We start from the raw sequence: 19,724 nt of genomic DNA on the forward strand, positions 1-19,724 counted from the left end.
AGAGAGTAAAGCGCAGCACAGAAAGAATGAGAAAGAGTGAAAGAAATGCAGAAAGAAACAGAAAGAGTAACAAAGAGAACATCAACGAAATCGAGAGAAAAGAAGATAGAAAGAACGGTAAAATGAAAAATTCTTGCCGAAAAAAAAATGTTCACGAGGCGGGATTGGTACCCGCGTACCCTTCATTCAAGGCGAACGTCCTACGCACTAGACAATCCAGGCACCCTGGCAGAGCATAGCATAGTCTTGTAGAGTATAGTGCAGTATGGGGGTGGGAAAGGGAAGTGAGCGCAAGGAGGAGAGATGTGACGGTGTGATGGTGAGGATAGTGAAGCAAGCAAGCCACGCCCATTGACTGAGATATCGCGCGGAACCTCCGCTCTATAGTGCATAGCCTGGCTGCGCCTGATCGTGTCTAGAGAGTCAAGGGGCGTCCTAGGAAAGTGCGTGCTCCCGAGGAGGAAGCCGCACATGTCGAAGCTAGACGTGCCGGTCGACGGGCAGTACGAGTGGCGACGGGCACGTGCTTGACTTTACCAAGCTTTGCGAGACTTAGTACAAACGTTAAAGATATTTGTTGTTTTTTACTTTATTGATGCTGTTTCTTTTGAACAAAAATGTGTGTGTGTGCATAGTGTTTGATGCGCTTGAAATTCACACTACTACAAGTATTCCTGAGAAGTATATATGTAAAAACCGGCTGAATTACCTCAGATTTGTGATCGCATCTTTAAGAGACACGACAACTCAAAGCACATTGCTTTATATGCGGAACGTCTGTCAGTACGCCAAAATATGAGTCATGTTTTCAAGTTGATTTGAGCGTGAGTCAAGCTTAGTGCGATTTCATGTTAATTCTGTTTGAACACGTCTACTTTAAATTGCTCCTGCGTCCTGGTACTTGCACGTCGAGCTTTTTTCTGTGCATTTTAGTATGCTCATCAAGGTTATTAGATGTGCGTACGCAAGACAACCGTTCGTCCAGCCTTCTTTGTAGGTTTGAGACTTGACATAAAGCTATAACAAGGACAATGGTGCCCGCTCTATTAAACTGAAAACAAGGGTAGAATAGGACAGATGGATGCTCCCCTATTTATTGCGCCAGTTGAGATGGTTGGAGTGCACATGATCGTCGAGCACGTAGTGAGCATGCCAATCACTGCTCTTTGTGTTTGCAGCCATAATAATGAATGTTTCGTAAGCAATTTCTATTGTAACCGGATCAGAGGCATGTGGAAAGTAACCGTTACGTAGTGAAATCTTGGCGTGAATTCAAATAAATGCATGGTCAAGGGACTTTTCGAAACAATTCTCTTCATACTATGATCTTTCCAGCGATAAACTGCCACTGCATTGCAGTACAGCCCTCTAATTTTGCTCACGTCACATTCGTTCTCCCTGCAGTTTCCGCCTTCCGTGAACGAACCATTTGTGAAGTTTGTTCGTAAACTACGAATGCGCCAGAATGGGAGTGTTATGACTGCTGATTACGCTCATTCGAAAATAGATAGACGAACATTTAGGCTCGTGCTATGTTCCTCAATGCAGAATGAGCGTAGCGCAAATGGAGGACGTGCAATGCTTTGTTGCACCTGCAGCTTCTGTGGTGAGAGCGCCGCATTTGTACTAAGCGTCGTTGACAGCCGGCTCCCATTAACGCCGGGCGAAGCGCCCCATTAAGATTCGTCGGTGGGTACATCGCTCACCAAGCGTGTGCTGCGGAGGGCGCCCAAAGTTGGCTTGCTTCAAATACACACGGAAAGCGAGGGAACATATCATAGGAAATTTAATTATCTGCTTCCATAATTACTGTCGCATGTCAAGTGAATAAACTTGAATTGTGATGTTATTTTTTAGGCATATACAACTTTCAGGTAGTGTAGGAGAGGGTCTTTATTAATTGCCCAAACACTTAGTGGCAAGGTCATCAATAAGCGAGATATCCTACCATCATGGCTGTAGGTTAAACTATATACTTAAGGTGGTCGGTGGCTGTCCCAATAGATTTCTCGAGGCGAGGGGCTCTGTAGACAAATATCCGAATACAACAGAACTACATAACTAATAACTGAATCCATATTCATCGGTGTATTACCAACTTTACTAGATAATTTATCTCACTTGAACGCTTCGTCTTTACTTGATAAGACAGTGTCAAAATACAAATACGCAGTAACGCGAGTCCATGCATTTGTATTTCGCGTAATTCCAAAAGAGATCACAATTTTCATAGAAAACAAGAAGAAGGAAAAAACAAAACGCCCTGAGGACTTGTCTACAGTGGTAACTTAAGCCACTTAGTAGTCCGTGACAAACTGCTTGAAGACGTGAGCCCTGTAATTCACCGGATAGCGACACCCTTCAGACTTCAGAGATAACACTCGGCTTAAGGCTCCGTCGCTGGATTTGCACCGATAGAGAGGTCTTCCCGAGCTCAGCGTCGACGTGTTGTGATTACTCGATGGACCGTGTCTTAAGAAAGTATCCTTCCGTGTCGCCAGCCCAATGGTGTCTCTCTCGTCTAATCTGGCGCAGAGTATCAATATTTAAGTGGGTCCTTCCTTGCGGGGCAGCAAATTCATTAATACGCTGAATAGTTGTATCATTATTTGTGCAATAATTTGCAGACAAAACTAAAGTTACAACATTGGCGTGTGGTATGGAAAGTGAAATTAACAATCGTTTGTGAAGAATAAACTCAGCCTTCATATATACAATGCTGCTGCGCCGGGACTACCAGCACGCAACACAGCACTCATGTTTCCCGACGTATTGCCAGATGGCGTCCATATCTCACACAGCGCCTCTTCTATCGTCTTTACACGACATTTGCAGCGAAGCACGCAGATACGCGGCCAATTTTTTCAAAGAGCCCTACGAAGCAGCACGTAATCTCAATAGGACACGATGCTCCTTGAACGTGTAAAAAGTTTATCATTGTATATCATCTCATCATTCAATTCAATTCAATTTCATTTTCCCATCTTACAAACATATGGAGGGGCTGTCGATAAAGACATCCCAGGACAGCTTGACGAGTCCACAAACCTAATGTTCAGCAGGGAGGCAGTGGTAGAGCCTTTATGCCTTTTGCTAATGTTATGCCGCGGAGGAGAAGGAAATCAAGGTCATAAAAGACGCGAAATTGAAGCTGTTCTCACCCAGGAGAAAATAAGCATCATATTCTCACGTGTATAAAAAAAAATCGCCAGGCCAGCGCGGAAAGCGGAACACAGACACAGCGATAGCTGGATAAGCGGCATTTCTAGAGCCCGTAGTAAAAACTATATTGGGGATACGAATGCAAGTACACATGCAAGGTACGCACTGCGCCATAAATCATAATTTTTGTGAAGGTGGGAAGCACCAGCTACGCCATTATTCGTCATTCTCCGGAGAAGTAAGGTACCCGCTACACATCTGCAGGGCATTATATGCACTTTGTGATTCGGCGGCTGATGACGATGCAGAACTATGGCTGAGCCCTTTGTAGTGGGTTGGAAGCTTTAAACGACCCACTAGTTACGTGATTCGCATTGTGTGGCTCCCGGTCGTTGCTTTACTATCCTACCACGCTATGTAACGTATGTTAACGTGAGAATGAGAGAGAGAGAGAGAAAGAACTTTCCTGAGGCCCTGAGGAAATAGATCTTGGAGGCCTTCTGGGCCTCCTTTGCAACTAATACAAGCACACTTGCGAGGTACCCAATACGCTATCAATCATCATAATTTTTGTGAAGTAGGGTAGCACCCACTATACCCCTTTTCGTCATTCTGGGCAGAACCGTGGTACCCGCTACACACCCGTACGGCATTATGTGGACTTTGTTGATGCTGTGCCTGATGAAAAGGAAGAATAATGGCTGAGCCCATTGTAATGGGTTGGAAGCATTCAGTGACAAACGGGTTGCGCAATTCGCATTGTGTGACGCCTGGTTACAGAATTCGTGTTGTGAGACGCGTGGTTGTTATTTCGCTCTTCTACCACGCTACATTACATACGTTAATGTGGTTCCTTCCCGACATGAAGCGTGTATAGGGTCTTTTTACAAAAGCGATTCAAGCACCGGCATGGCTCTGTGGTAAGATACTGGGCTGCCCCGCAGAGGGCCCAGGATCGAATCCCATTCCATCGTGGATATTGCTTTCTTATTTTGTTTTGTTTTTTTCGCGCGATAGCGCCTACGGACAACTAGCCCTACGGACAACTAGTCAACTGCCGTTGTGATCTGAAAAGAGTTTTCGCTGTAAAATGAAAGGACTGGGGTGGGATTCCTATCAAGAAAGCAACGAAAAAAATCGAAATATTTGCACGTCAAGCTCAAGGGGAGTGGAACCCCTTCATGGGTATTCTGGGACAGGCCGCGCTGTCACCGTCGGGAATGAGCCCATTAAGGAGAGAGCGTGCACGCGCAGTCCTTCATGCACGTGGCGGCTACGCCCAAGGGAATGCGGCTCGTTTCGTTGCTCGAAGGGTCCATGTTGCACGAGAAGCGACGTCGGAAAATGCTTTATCGACACCACTGCTCATGTGTGCGTGTGCATGGAAGAAGACACAGCGCTTGCGACGGCTTACACAGCATGCGTTCCCGGGATAAGTATGTCTCGGAGCATGTTGTCGACGTAAAGACCTCGAGAAGTACTGGGATCTATACCCCGCACCTGCACGAAATTGTCAGGTAATCTCGAATACATGTGAGAGACAAAAGCGAGTATATTGCAATATTTACAAACAGTTGTGCCGCGAAACGGCTGAGAGCATCTTGCGCGTCATGGCCCCTTCTTTCTTTTTTCGTTGCTGGGTAGTCTTCAACGGCATACTCTCATGCGCAATGCCTCGTAACATCATGAAAGAGTGAATGAAGTAAAGCTGGAATTTAAAAGACCATGCGCAGTAAATGCAGGCTCAACGATTATGACTCACTTTTTTTTCTTCTTTCCCCTACTCAGCGCTCCGTTAATAAATCGTTGCGTGTAGCACTTGCAGTAAGAGAAGCTGGAAGGATATTGGAAAGAAGTTGCTTCCTTTTCATAATTGTTTATATGCGGTGAAGTTTCTAGCTATAAAACCTTCATTTAAACTATTTGTGAACTTTGTCCACGATTCGCAGATGCTAATCAGCGCTCAAGTTAGGTGCTTCAGGGTAGCGGGCTAAAATATAAAACGTCAACGTTCAAAACGAACGACACTGAAGGTTTAACTTACATTCTTCGTTTTCATCCTAGGCGCCTAGGTGGTGCTAGGGGACAAATTTGTACAGTTCTCTTTGTTGCCAGACGGTGGCGAACTTTACGAAGTGTTTAAAGAAATGGATGCTCTCATTATGTGATCCCGAAAAAGCTCATGGTCGAAGTGTGACATCCTTTTAGAACGACCAAAAAAAATATTGGGGAGGCTACATGGGGCGAGGACTGAGGAAAAAGCGGAGCTGGCGGCCTTACCCTCCTCACTTCCCTTCTCCTCAACTTCTCTTCCCTTTCCCAACCCTTGCTATACTGCACTTCACATGGATATGCAATTATTTACTCTCTCCCCTCCGCCTTTTTTCCTCTTCACCATAACTTCCCTTTTCCACCCTCTCACTATGCCATATTATACATCGAGAAGAAATCATTTACCCTCTCCCTTACTTCCCCTCGTTCTCAACCTCACAGCACTCCTCCTCACATTCCCCTTTCCCACCCCCTTTAGATGCCACACTGTGCAAGGTTATGCAATGCTTCACCTCTCCCCGCCTCCTCACACTCAAAGCACTCCTCCTCATCCTCACTTCCCTTTACCACTTACTTGCTCTACTATACCATTCAAGGCTATGCTATGCTTTCTTTCTCTCTCAGTTTCTTTCGGTCTCTTTGTCTCTGTCTTTATTTATTTCCCTTTCTCTGTGCTTCTTTTTCTATCTCTGTTTCTCTTGTTTTCTCTCTTTCTTTCTTTTTCTCTCTATTTTTTTAGATCTCTAGCCCAAACTGACTCAATCATATGGTTCTCTGTCAATGCAAAGTGAGGCACACCTGTGCCAAGTGGTTGCTAAGCAACGCGCGTTTCTTATCTACGCTCTACAGGGAAGCGAAAAGCTTAAACAGCACCGCTGTTAAAATTGTGTATAGAATCCTGTTGTTCCTGGATCGAGCGAATGTATGTTCTTGCGCGCCATAATTTCCAGTTACACACGTGCAAAATTGTAGTTCAACTGGCTTGCGCGTTGTGCTGACCGCATTATATAAGGTGTCTTAAAAGCACAGCGTCAAAGCAATGTGCTCAGTAAAGTACGGAATAATATCCAAACGAGAGTTCTTTTTTTTAAAAGCGGAGTCGAGTCGAGTTCAAAAATTTTTATTGCAAAGGAATTCAGGACCTCCCAGGCCCCCTGGGTCCACACGCTACCCAACCACACTCAAACGTTCATGCCTAATAAGTACATGGCGTTGCCAGCCCGGCGGGCGGCGACCTTTTGCCTTGCCGGGTCCTTGAAACGTAGCGAGGTCTCCCATTCCTTCCAGGTTTTGAGTGACACCGACCCGCAGGGAGGAGGAGAAGACGAACAGGTCAGGAGAATGTGCATTATCGGAGCTGTTCAAGCTCGGGGTTCGGCGCTGAACTGTGCGTTTAAAACTATCATCACCATGAACGGCCTCTACCTTCGAACGCACAGGTTCGCCCGGCGCGTGTAACGCAATAACTCGCTCGGCGCGCCCTCGCTTTGTTTTCTTCTTGATATTCTGCTTTGCTCCCCGAACACGTGCCCCCGGCGCGCGCTCCCCCGCTGCGCCGATTTGTCCAGCATGGGTTCCAATAACCCGGATGAGCGAGAGAACGAGCACAAACAGAAAGAAAGAAAGAAAGCGAATGACTTAAAAGAGAGAGAAAGAGATAGAGAGAAACAGACACAAAAAGATAGAAAAAGGAAAGAGCAAAAAAAGAAAGAGATAGGAAAAAGTAGAGAAAGAAATAGGGAGAATATATATATATATATATATATATATATATATATATATATATATATATATATATATATATATATATATATATATATATATATATATCGAGAGAGAGAGAGAGAGGAAGAATGAAGAGGAAAACAAAGGGAAACAGAGAAGTCCGCCCAGCTCCGCTGTTCCTTCAGGCTTGACAGGCTTCGCTTGTGCGAAGCTGCCTCAATTTTGTTAAAGAGTTTAGGGTTGCTTTAAGCGAGCTCCCATGTGTTATGCAGATACAAGAAGGAGCACGCCCTTGCAAAATACGTAGGGTTATTGTGAGCGCAGCGGTTCTCTTTTAGCAAACCGGCAGATGTAGCTCGGCCTTTAGAAACTAGAACAATTGAGCAAAAATACACAGAATGCTTCCATTGCGAACCGCAGTGAAGGAAAAAAATTACACCATTTCCCGCTCAAGGGAACCATGAGGGGATGCGAAGCAACATTGGGGGCGCACACCAAGTTTCCGTTACGTTCACTCGGCGTTTCCGTTAGTGTGTTAGGTTTGTATTTACGGTTTGTGTTATCATTACGTTGTGTTTGTGCGTTGCTTTCCGTTAGCGCCGAGTGAGCGAGTGGCGCCGACGTTGACGTTACAACTCATCTAAACGGGAGCGAAGCGAGAATGACGGAAGCCGACCAAACGCACGCGCTTATATACACATGAAATGGGGGAGGCAGAGGAGGGAGTAGGTTACAGGCTGTATTTGCCTGCGAGCGGTTGCATCACGTGGGAGAAGATGCAGCGCCGCTGTTGCAGCGCGGGGGAGGAGAGGAGAGAAGGCGACCGAACACCTGCGTAAAGGAGGAGGGTGGGAGAAAGTGTAGGAGCATGCGCAGTGGAGCGCGGACGCCACCGCCGTGCACAGCACCGAGCAAGCTGCTTCTCATCTAAAAGAAAGCGCTAAGAAGTTCCGAACACTTAAAAACAGCTTGTAGCTTAGCGCGGAAACAAGCGAGGGCACAGAAAAAGTACAACACGAACACAAGTGCTAACTTTCAACAACGAAATTTTATTTGCACGATCGGTATTATATACGCACACAAAATCACACGACAGTGATGGCATCTTTTCATTTTGAAAATCATGGCAGATAGAAAGGCCCTTCAATCTTATTCAACAAACCTGAAGACAACAACATATACATTCCAACCAAAAATAACTTTTCGGGCACGCGTACATATTCAATTTCTTTAGCGGATAATGACAGTGACGTATTGCTTATAGTGTAGTCGCCGGCAGAAGAGATGCGATCGCTTTCTATAATCAACCTTACGGATTCTACTTTACTTGTTGAATGACAGTGTCTTCTTGTAGTGGGTAGCATGCACACATTTTTTAGTGAAATGCTAAAAACCCTACACCTGACACACCTTTGACTTAGTTTCCACAGAGACAAGATCCAGCACGTGCCACGTTCCCCTTGGAGCGCGAGGCGGACAGTGCTCGCCTTCGGGCTTGTAGTACGGCCCCCGCCTCCGTAGGGCAAGCGGGCACGCAAGAGTCTCCATCCCTATCCCCTCCCCTGTTTTGCCAGATCGAACCAATAAAGTTGTTCTCTCTTTCTCTGCGTTCTCTCAGCCGGTCATTTATGGGTCTTCTCATCTGGCCTATGTAACGATTTTCGCACGAGAGGGGACTGCATTAAACAACTCCAACAGCGCATGCGACGAACTGATCCTTGTGCTTTTTATCACAGACCGGCCTTGTAGTCATTACTGGATGAGTGGTTCTACATAGGGTGCTCAGCTTGTTTGGGGCTGAAAATACAACCTTTACGTTTCCTCGGCCTCCTACATTTTTCAAATTGTGAGGTAACTGGTGGATATAAGGTATTACAGCAGTTCTCTTGTGCTTACGGCCGCTAACTCCGCCTTTTGTCTCGCGGCATCTGTTAGAACTTTCTTGATTCAGCAACTTTTCCGCTTGTGACAACAACACATGCTTAGGATAGCCGGCATCCTTAAGACGTGTGACTTGTTGCTGGAAACGTTCCTTCATTAGGCGAGGGCACAATTTTATGAGGGCATTTTGGAAACACGGTTAGTTACGTCCTTCTATGCCAGCTTGGAGGGAGCCGAATGATACTGCAGAAGAGGTTTGTTAGCTTTTTGGCTGTAGGAACAGCAGGTGAAGTTATCGGTTAACATGAATTGAACGTCAAGAAGCCTTAGTGAATCGTCTGCTGGCACTTCAAAAGTCACGTCAAGAGGTTTTAAACACTCGGGAACAATTGTCAACGCATCATCACACTCCTTTTGAAACCTCATGCTGGGGCAGTCAAGAACTCCTAAAAAATCGTCCACAAACCTAAACGCTTTTTAAAATACTGCTATCGCCTGAGGCGTTCGCACATGTCCGTGTCTAATTTCGCTAAAAACAGGTTACTACGCATTGGAGTGAGGCACGAACCTATGGAAAATTCCATTTTTCTGTATATATGGTCTGTTGTTCCACTAAATAAAAGTTGATGATAGGTAAAAACACAGCAATTCTAAAAACCCTTCAGTCGAAACACCTGTTTCATGCGAAAACCTAACGGCGCCATAACTGTCAACACATTCTTCGACACACTGGAGAAGGTCGTTGTGCGGAATAGAATAATACGAATCCTTAATATCTGATGAGAATGCTTTTAGGTCTCTTCCAGCGTTACTTTAAAAAAACTCGGGAATTTCTTCCGAAATTTTAGGAGAAAGGGATTACATATGTCACGAGCATTTAGCTTTGAAAGCTAATACCGGGAAACTTGCTTCTGCCAGATGCCTCTCTCAGAAATTATAACGCGGATAGGGATCTCGACCTTGTGCGTCTTAGCGCTGAAGAATACATCCAGTTGCTTCTTTTCCAACTTTAGTACATCTTTTCCTAGTCTTTGAAGATTCAACTTCTTGCATAGCTGAATTGCGGCTTTTGCGGATACTTTCGTAGGTATTACGCCCTTACGATCATTGAATGAGCAGATATTGCTTCACCTGCGTTTTCAGAGAAACATTTGTCGGAGAAAACCGCGAAGCCACCCTCCTTATCGACTGGTATGACACACATTTAACTGGTTTTCAAGTAGGACTCTACGCGTTTTACAGGCAATTTTAAGGATTGCTGTTTACAACCTACCAGCGAATCCAAGCCTTCCGAATTCTTCATCGTGGCATCTTGCTCGGGGGTTATCGTGGGTACTTCGCGGACGACGGACAGAAGCTCCGGTTACGTCCTCTTAGTGACCTGGCAAACATGAGACCGAGGCCAAGCCCATCACAAACACTGCCGGGAAGTTCAAAACTTACGGGAACGTGCACGTCACCCACGACTTTCCGACAGTGCTGCCTCACATGATCTCATAGTTGCCTCGGCCGAATTTGCGAAAGCACCTCAGTCATCCGGTCCTCCGGTGTGCATCACACCCACTACTAGAAGACACTGTCATTCTTGCAAGAAGTAATGTGGAATCTGTAAGGTTGATTATAGAAAGCGATCGCATCCTCTTTTGCCGGCGACTACTGTATTAGCAAGGCGTAACTGTCACTGTCCGCTAAAGAAATTGAATATTTACACATTCCCTAAAAGTTATTTTCGGTTAGAATGTATATAAGTTGTTGTCTTCGGGTTTGTTGCATAAGATTGAAGGGCCTTTCTATGTGCCAGGATTTGCAAAATGAAAAGATATTATCACTGTCGTGTGATTTTGTGTGCGTATATATGACCGATCCTGCAAATAAAATTTCGTTGCTGAAAGTTAGCGCTTGTGTTCGTGTTGTACTTCTATGTCCTCGCTTGTTTCCGCGCTCTGCTACAAGCCAGTTTACGATAAACCAAAAAGCCCATATTGGTACCTTTGTCGACTTAAAAACAATTGAGGTTTGGCCGAAGCAAGAAAAGCTAGGGAACACACTCGCACAGCCAGAACTGAATTCTAACAACGTAACATTTCCGTGTTTGCCTCTTGTGGCATTGCTGCAGGAAGGGCGAATGCTTCCCATTCAACGCGGAAGAGGGCATGTCGGAAGAAGGCTCTACTGCGGTAGGAGATATATGATAAGCGATGTAGATGGCTTGGTTCCCCCTCGGAAGAGAATCGAACAGAGCACGACAACGTATCCGGCGTTCAGTTGCGTTCAATTCGAAAAATGGGCGCGGAATCGTCTCGAATAGTTCGGCTTTGGCGAAGCACGTTGCGCCTGCCTTGCGAGTAGAGCAGAGCTTACCGTGCCACTTGCAATTCAACACGGACGAGAAACCCTTGTTTTTCTTGTGTTGCCTTGAAATGGTGTTCGCTCCAAGAAAAAAAATATGGCGAAGCTTGCACTATGCCGCGCAATGCTTGAAACAGCAGAACGAGAAGATTATGTAGACAAATCTGGTTGCTTCTAGGTTGTTTCTAGGCCTTAGCTAGGTAATGCAGGTTGTTTCTAGGTTGCTTCTAGGTCGTTGCTGGGGTTTAGCTAGGTAATGCTAGGTTGTTTCTACGTTGATTCTGAGCTTTCAGTGCTTTGAGTTAAACCACTGACAGCCACACACATGACACGAATGTCCAAAATTGCAGAGGCAGGAGCTCCCGCTGAAACCAAGCGTTCGCCCCTCTCATAGATCTACTGGCACGCCGTCGTTGACGTAGGCCTTCCATCATTTAGGCGTATTCTCGCAGCCGCCGTTTCCTTTCCCGTTCCTTAGTATCCTCTCGTCGTACGTACTCGGGGTCTTCGGCTCGCCGCCGTTGCTTCGCAGCCATTTGTTGGGCTAACTGTGGCCTGCTTCATTTTTAGTGAACCAGTGGCGAGAAGTTGTACTTAGCTAATTCCAGTGGCACATACCCATGGATGATGATGATAGTATTTTGGTTCGCCGGACAAGGAAAGATTGGCTAAACAGCTTCGCTGTTAAAATTTCAACCGCCTTCACTTCGTGGACCCATGGTTAAAAACAGCGCGTAGAAGACGCGGACAAGAAAGAACACAGGACTAGCGCTAGTCCTGTGCTCTTTCTTGTCCTCGTCTTCTTCGCGCTGTTTTTTAACCACGGATTCTTACCAACTGGCTCGCATTCACTCGCTTTTAACTTCGTGGACATCGATCAAACAGCGAAGCTCGCGGCCTTCCCTTCGTCAGGAAAACGCATTTCTATGCTTTGCAAGTCTTTCAGATATGTTGTATCACTGCTCTTTATTAAGCACTTTTTTTAAAGCTTTGAGGTTATAATATAGTTTTATTGCATATTGACCGTACCACTCTTATACACAGGTTTACAAAAGAAGCCTTCGCTTAAGATGCTCCGATATGTTGTATCGCTGCTCTTTATTAACCACTCTTTGTTAAGCTTTGAGGTGGTAGTATAGCCACCACCTTTTATATACACAAAATATAACATGACAGTGGTTTGACTGTGGTAACGCGCGAGGCATTTGTTGGGCTAACTGTTGCCTTATTCCTTTTTAGTGGGAGTTGTGTGTAGTGGGATTTACCACATTAAAGTGAAATATACGCGTTTATGATGATGATACTTTTATGATAGGCCGCAAAGATAACCGTTGCCTTCATTTTTAGTGGACGAGTGGTGAGTAGTGGAATATACCCAATTTATGTGGCTCATATCTGTTTATTAGGCCTACAACCATTACCACGGATCCCGGGCAAGAGAAGCAAGAACAGCTTCGCTGTTAAAAAATTTCGTCGCTCAGACCGAGATTACTAATGGTAACTGAATTTATTAGGACTTTCTGAGGGCTTAGTTGGTGCATACTGACAAAAATTACTTAGCGTAAGAAAAGACGCGGCACACAAGGAAGATGCACAAGGGTCCCTTGTGTACCTCCCTTGTGTGCTCTGTCTTTTTGTGTCCTAAGCAAGTTTTGTTGGTACCTAAATCTAGAATCACGACCAGACGTTAGCCTCTCCGGACAGTCGAGTAGGGTACTCACCTCGGTAGTGCATTGCAGACGTGCCTGGATCCCATCCCGGCAAGGTTATCTGCAGAGTAAATAAACATCGGCTCAATTTCATTTCGTTGACACCGAAGATACGGACAATAATATGTGTACGAAATAGAAGATATGTCATTGCTGCATTTTGACTACTGATAATTTGTCAGATAGGTAGCATTAAAAAAAGTGGGGGGGGGGGGGGTTGTTAGCTCAACGGAAGTAAACGGTGAAAAACATCGATAAGTACGGCCAGGTAATATCGCTTTTCGTATATAAACAGCCAAGAAATTTTTAGACATACAGACAGACAGACAGACAGACAGAGAGACAATAAATTTTATTTGATCCTGAGGAGCTATCGCGGAAACACTCTCGGGGACCCGCGGAAGCCGCTGGCTGCGTCGAAGTCGGGGCTGGGACACCGTGATGTTCCGCCCTTTATTGGGCCCTCTGGATTGCCAGGCAAAAATGCAGAAAATTTTTAGAGATGTAAAAATTTAAGCAAAATGGGGCTCATCGACAGCCGTATGCAGTTGACTGCCCAAGCAAATGGCAACCTTCAGACCCGGCCCTATTGTATGGTATGTGGTTTTTATTATCTCTGAGGTCTCTGAAATCTCTGGTATCTCTGATATCTCTGGTATCTCTGAAACGCGGAGTTACGTCTTCAACGGAACACAAGCATTTAACATGCCATTCAGTAGCGCTTGTGTCACAGCCATGCTGAGACTCTAGCCGTGTGTACTTCACTCGCATGTTGCAGGTTCGATCAGCACGATCGAAACATGAATATCGAAAAGAATAAACACGTATGCTTTTCGCAACGTCGAAGAAGTTCGCCGAGAGGCGTGAATTGTGGCCGTGACTGCACGCTCCATCGCTCTAACATTTCGCTTCGCTGGTCGAGCTCGAGCGTGTTGGCGGCATGCGGCGCTCCATAATATCCACAATAATTGTGATACATGCAATGCACAAGAGGAACTATGCTTTTATTTTGATCTCGCTCAAGGATATTACACATTAAGGTGGCGGTCCCACTCCGGCGAACCCCCCTCCGCATTTTACGCATTGTTTGCGGACACACTGTGCTCGCTGCGCTTGACAAATAAATATTAATTGTAATAATTCAGAAAGCTTATGATCTCCGCTTTCTAATGACACCTGGTGTTAATGCCTGTTCGGAAGCGTTACCTAATAGCAATGAAAATAGTGTGAGCAACAAAAGGCATTTTCGTTGTACAAGCCTCCGTTGTACTGCCAGTACGGCGAAACTGTTCAACATAACATGACCAAATTTACCGTGTCTTTAGAAGAAGTGCTATTTAAGGTTTCTATGAAGAGATATTAGCCATAAAATAATTAGTAATTTATTTACGCTCCAATAAAAATGGGCAAAATATTAAAAGTTTTTGTGAGAATATCTTTTTTACTTTTCAAAGCAGAACAATAATATTTAGTGGCTACGTAGACTACATTACACTTATTTTCCATGCGAAGTTGCTTTGTGTTCTGACGAAAACTTGATGAATTATTATTGTGTCAATGCGGCAGTTTATGGCTGTACTTGGTCACGCATTACCGATGAAGCGACAAAACTATACAAGCTGATACTGTGAACTTCTACATGATGAAGAAGCAAGGCCCTTTCTATGATTCTATGAAGAGAAAATTCCTTTATCTTTATTAGGAAACCTGCAAGACAGCAGTGAATTTACGTAATTTTCCTGCTGACCAATACCGTAGAAACTCGCTTTTTTTTTCATTTAGACGCTAATTGCCAACAAGTATTGCACATTAGTAGAGGCATATTGTGTCTTTTATCTACTTGTGCTCACTAAGTTGACCATTCAGTGCTTCAAACAAAATATTTTCAATGAATCATAAGTCTCACAGGCGTTTTTTGGTGGTAGCTCCATCTATGAAATGAAACATCAAGTTGCTTTATGCGAGTTCAAGCGTTCGCCAAAAGTGGCGCAATTAAACATAATAAAACGGGTAGAACAGGCATGAATTATATCTCCAGGCCTCATAGTTTGCTTCACTAGCTAAGTCTAGTTGCCGCGCGTAACGAACACCAACCGTAAAAGGAGGAGGGCTTAGTGATAAACCCTTTCCACTCGCCCCACGTCAGCAGGTGGGGCGGTCTCATCAAGCGGCAAATGGTTTCGGTATGCAGCACGGTGTAAGATATATACTCTTTAGGTGAGGACACTCGCGAGACGCGATCGACCAGATAAAGTAACAACGCCGAGAGCCCGTCGGACCGCTGACGGCAGCGGATACCTACCGGCGGGAAGATGCAACTTCAAAACAAAAACGCGTTCCCGTAGCAACTGGCGCTTCGCGGGAAATCTGAATTTCCTAGTCAGCGAACGCGGCTACGGCACGCCAGCAACTCAAGTTAGAAACGCATACCGCGTTTTTCACGAGCGAAAAACAAGACATGCAGCGGACGCCGGCGTTGCCGCCGACTGCGTCGGTTGCTATAGCAACGGTGCAGAAAGCATTTTCTTTCTTTAAGTTGCGTCTTCCCGCCGCTAGATACCCGATGCGGTCACCGGACCAACAGACGCGCGCCGTTGTTACTTTATCTGGTCGAACGCGCTCTGCATGCAAGCCGAGGAGTGTCCACACCTAAAGAGTATATATCTTACACCGTGGTATGCAGGAAGATTGCGCGTTCGTCACGCGTTCTTAGAACCAGTGTTCCCCGGCACGTCTTTAGTAATGTGCATCTCTTTGTGGTTCAGCTGCTCGTATTTTGCGCGTTCCTTTGAGTGTTTTCGTGCCTGTGAGGTTCGAAATTGTGAAAGGAAGGACGCTGACATGCCGTGTGAATGATACGTATGTAGCGCCGCTTCAAAGGGGACACAATGGTGAACGTATGAAAGCTTGTCATTGCCGGAATTTTCAAAGTATGCCTGTCGAGCACTGTGCCGACAACTTCCACTGACCAGTAGTGGTAAGTTGTACCCAATCAGGTAATTACATCCTAGTTGCAACGATGCGACAGAAGCGAGACTTTGTTGAAGATGCAGAACGTTCTAGTCAACGTGGCAGAATATTCAATGTACGGGACCCTGGAAAAGTTATATTGTGCTTTGTGAAAAGACGCACTCACTTCGGATAAGACGATCACTGTATTTGCCACTAATGAGCGCTACGGTGTCAGGAAACAGTTCGACTGAGGAGGACTACTCTACCTAGTGGGGATAACGCTGTTGCGCACTGCTACTTTGTCGTAAAGCGGCTTGCTGCGTAGCCAGAACTACTACTAATGTTCGGATAACAACTAGTTCGTAGCAAAGTACAAGGCGGGCAGTGCAATGTCTGGTCAAGGAAGAATAACCTGACTTAGACGCACGTGAGAGTGGCCACATGAACAAAATAGTGCCGATACATATGCTACTGACGAACATTTTGTTGAAAAACTTTTGCGGCAACCTAAATAGAAAACTTGTCGATGGTGCCTGTAAGTCGAAATAAAGGAAAACCACAGCTTTCCACAACAAATAGGTGTATTCATGCTTTTATAGAACAAGCATAAATAGAAACTGGATTCTGTAAAAGCCTACATGACCGGTCATGTAAGCCCCCAGGGCGACCCTGTCCAGCTCTGACCCAGTGCAGCAACAAGCCCTGGTCGACCGTCGTGCCCGGGCGGCGGCAAGAGCCAATGGTCTTCCGGACTAGGAGGCCCACCCCCAATAGCGACTTATTTCTACCAATAAATGTTGTATTAATAATATCTGGGGTTTAACGTCCCAAAACCACGATATGATTATGAGAGACGCCGTAGTGGAGGGCTCCGGAAATTTCGACCTCCTGGGGTTCTTTAACGTGCACCTAAATCTAACTACACGGGCCTCAAACATTTTCGCCTCCATCGAAAATGCAGCCGCCGCAGCCGGGATTCGATCCCGCGACCTTCGGGTCAGCAGTCGAGCGCCATAACCAGTAGACCACCGTGGCGGGGCAATAAATGTTGTATTCTTTCCCTCCCACAGGGGGGGGGGGGGGCGCCCAGCCCCCTCGTGTGCACGCCTACGCTGGCCGATGTAGCTATACTCAGTTTCATACAAAATATGCAACGCTGTGGAAGCTATACAAGAAGTGCAGTCAGCAGTATGTGTGACTACGCGCGTCTTGCGCCTGGCTTTCATCGTTGTAAACGCTCGTGCGAGACGACCACGAACGCGCCTGCACAGCGTCGCGAAAGGTTACAAATGAGAACAGAGACGAAAATAACGGGGTGTCTTGCCCTCCAACGCACAAACCATCTTGGTTTATTACTTCCCAAGAGAAAAAAAATCATGCCTCACATGGATAAATCATTGTCTTCTTCCTCACGCAAACGCATTCATTGTCAGACGTCTCGCTGGCAGAAGTATGTGTTCTAGGAGGTTCTAACTCCGGTAATTAGTGGTAGTCATGTGTTCAACTGATCATGAAGATGTACTTTATTTTGGTAACCGTTTATTGCAGTTTGAGAGGATGAAATTTCGCAGATAACTCTCGAATTATAATTTGCTGAAATCTGTCTGTCCATTTTTTCCTCCTTCACTTGTAATAAGCAAAAGCACGCCCCCCCCCCCCCCCCTCCACACACACACACACACACAAAAGACATGCGCTCGCGCGATGCTATAAAAGTCACTGGCATGGCCGCTAAAATGAACTAAATTGATTGTTTTAGTAGCGGCCGTGCAATTCCACTGAAACGCTGCGAAGCGTTTGATTGATGTTTTGTTCAATACTATTTCACTGAGGGACATTATATTATGTGAGTGAGTGGGTTAGTGAGAGCGTAGCGCGTGCGTGTGGGTGAGAGCGTGTGTGAGAGCACGCTGTTGTACGCACCAGTGTGCGTGTGTGTGCGTGTTTTTTTTTCTTTTGTTCTCAAGCGATTGTATTTAGACGCTGCGCTGTCCTTTCTCAAGGGCTGCAATAGTAAGCGAGCGTTTGTCCTTACAAACTGGGGCACTTATCGTCATGTCGTTGAAACGACGCCAACAGTTGGCCCCGATTGTAGGTGAAAGACGCCGTCCGCGTTTGTGCTCCTTGCTTTTTGTCGGCCGATTTCCGTCACCTAGCGCGACATATAACATATAAAACACGCGCGAGGCGACGCTGACCATACTTGCGCGCGCAATTTTCTCGCTTTCTGCAAACGTGGATGAGTGGCGTCGTCTGTTGTCGTTTTTCGAACTATTGGCAAGATGGTGGTAGTGGAACCGCCACCTTAAATACAACCAAAGTGACTTACGAGTTACGAGCGTGAAAGAACATCAACGCACGAGGGGACGTGAAGTGCAACTCGCTCGTCGTGAGTTAGCAGCTGGTGGTTCATCGTCGCTATCTCTCGGTGCTTTCACAGTCTTCTACGTCCAGTGAAAAATCCTCGTCGTCAAGATGGTTTCTTTCAACATCACTGCTGAAAGCAATCTGAAGAATTTCCTCCGCCGAACGACTTCGACCACTCCGCGTCACCACGTTTACAATTAGAGAGACGTCTGGGCGCGGAGAACGTTTTGCTCTCAGACCGGTCAACAAGCAAATCGCTTGCAGTGTGCTGCCACCTATCAACAAACGTACAAAAACAAGCGGCGCAGCGGTGGCTATGAAACCCAACACCACCAACACACTGGCGAAGGACGGCGTGGATGGAAAGCGTTCGCTCCACGAAAGGCGTCGAGCAGACGCGTCCTCGAATGATTGAAACGTCGCTCGCACGATTCCTAACAGCGCTTTGCTGACAAAGGATAGAGGCCCTATTTTAATGTATCGCCAACTTGAGATCGCTCAGTTATACATGAGCACATCGCGAGCCCGCGCGACCTCCCTCCCGCGTACAGTGTTATGGGACTCATGCACTACAAGAAACACTGAACAATTATATCTACAAGTAAAACAGGATGAGCTTCAACTGAATATGTCAGACGATAACATTTAACTTACCTACGTGGCTACAGTAAGCCTCGCGAAGCTGATAGTATGTGTACACTGTGGGCTAGCATTGAAAGCGCGAGTTGCCACGTATTTTCACTAAAACTTCGCTTCTCGCAAGAACGAATCAGATTTCTCGTGTCACGGAGGGCCCGGTTTGTTCACTGACGCAGGGAACATGCAAAGTCGTAGTGTTCCTTTCTTACCAACGCGTTAACACTGAGCCTAGCACAGCCGAACAAGGGAGCGACTGCATAGTGCCGCCATTTTGTCGTCTACTAACCCTCTACGGCGCGTCTGGCGCGAAATGCAGCAGGATCTATTCGGCGCCGAGCGACGCCCGAGCGCGCCAGCAGCCGTTGGCCGCGTCGGCGGTCAGCGGACGCCAGACTATAGAGGGCTCTTTTAAAGACGATAGTCTTTCTTGGGGAACTTAAACGCAGAAATTTTGGTCTGTATTTCTGTCTTTCTGTTTGTGGGCACGTCCCTCGATTCAGCCACTCGGCCAAAGTTGTACCACTTGCCCAAGGGCCAGCCGTCTTGAACTGGTACGGCTGTTCATACTTGTGAACGTTGTCGATCAAAAAGTAAATATCATGCATACCTGAGGTGCAACATCACTAGGTAAGTATTAGGTGGCGTGTTCCTTTAATGGAAAATGCATACATACGTAATTTTAAGGACCCTAGTTTCTTAAGCTGCGCTGAAAATGCATAAGAATGGAAGCTTGAGCGAGTTGGTATGCGTTAATCTTTGTTGAAACAGCACTCACTAGACGACGACGAAGTAAAAGAAGGCACAGGACAGGCGCTGCCTGTCCTGTGCCTTCTTTTACTTCGTCGTCGTCTAGTGAGCGCTGTTTCAACAAAGCTGAAAATGCGACTG

This window comes from Rhipicephalus sanguineus, chromosome 9 (genome assembly GCF_013339695.2).
Source record: "Rhipicephalus sanguineus isolate Rsan-2018 chromosome 9, BIME_Rsan_1.4, whole genome shotgun sequence".
NCBI classification, from domain to species: Eukaryota; Metazoa; Arthropoda; class Arachnida; order Ixodida; family Ixodidae; genus Rhipicephalus; species Rhipicephalus sanguineus.